Raw genomic sequence first — 490 nt, 5'->3', positions numbered from 1 at the left:
TAGTTTTAAACTTCCACAGAGTACCCGCCTTCAAGGAAGTTAACACTTGGCAACGGGAAGTGGCCAGACTCTCTGTACAAATGAAATGTACGAGAGTCAGGTGGAACCAGGCTACCTTTCTATGGGATTCTTTGCTGACAAACTGTCAAAGAAAATGCTGTAGTTGCCAGAATTTATTTTTCCAGGTGTTTCTGGTATCCGATTGGAGGTTGCTTTTTTACACAATGTTTGCAGCCTGCTACAACACAAGCCTTGACACCTATAGAGACGAGCATGAATTGGCATGGGCAGTGACATAGGGATTAAGATCAGGAAATGGTGAGGGAGACTTCAAGGATGACGAGTCCAAAGATTTCAGATCATTTTGCAGTTTTGTTCAAACTTTCATGACACAGTGAGCCGCCTCTGTACACACGCGGATGTCTATACACAAGTGACCAATGAACATCACAATAACTGCGTTTTATATAGTCTTCTTGTCCTGCACCGG

The sequence above is a fragment of the Etheostoma spectabile genome, chromosome 2 (assembly GCF_008692095.1).
Source record: "Etheostoma spectabile isolate EspeVRDwgs_2016 chromosome 2, UIUC_Espe_1.0, whole genome shotgun sequence".
NCBI lineage: Eukaryota > Metazoa > Chordata > Actinopteri > Perciformes > Percidae > Etheostoma > Etheostoma spectabile.
This window is presented reverse-complemented; position numbering follows the sequence as displayed.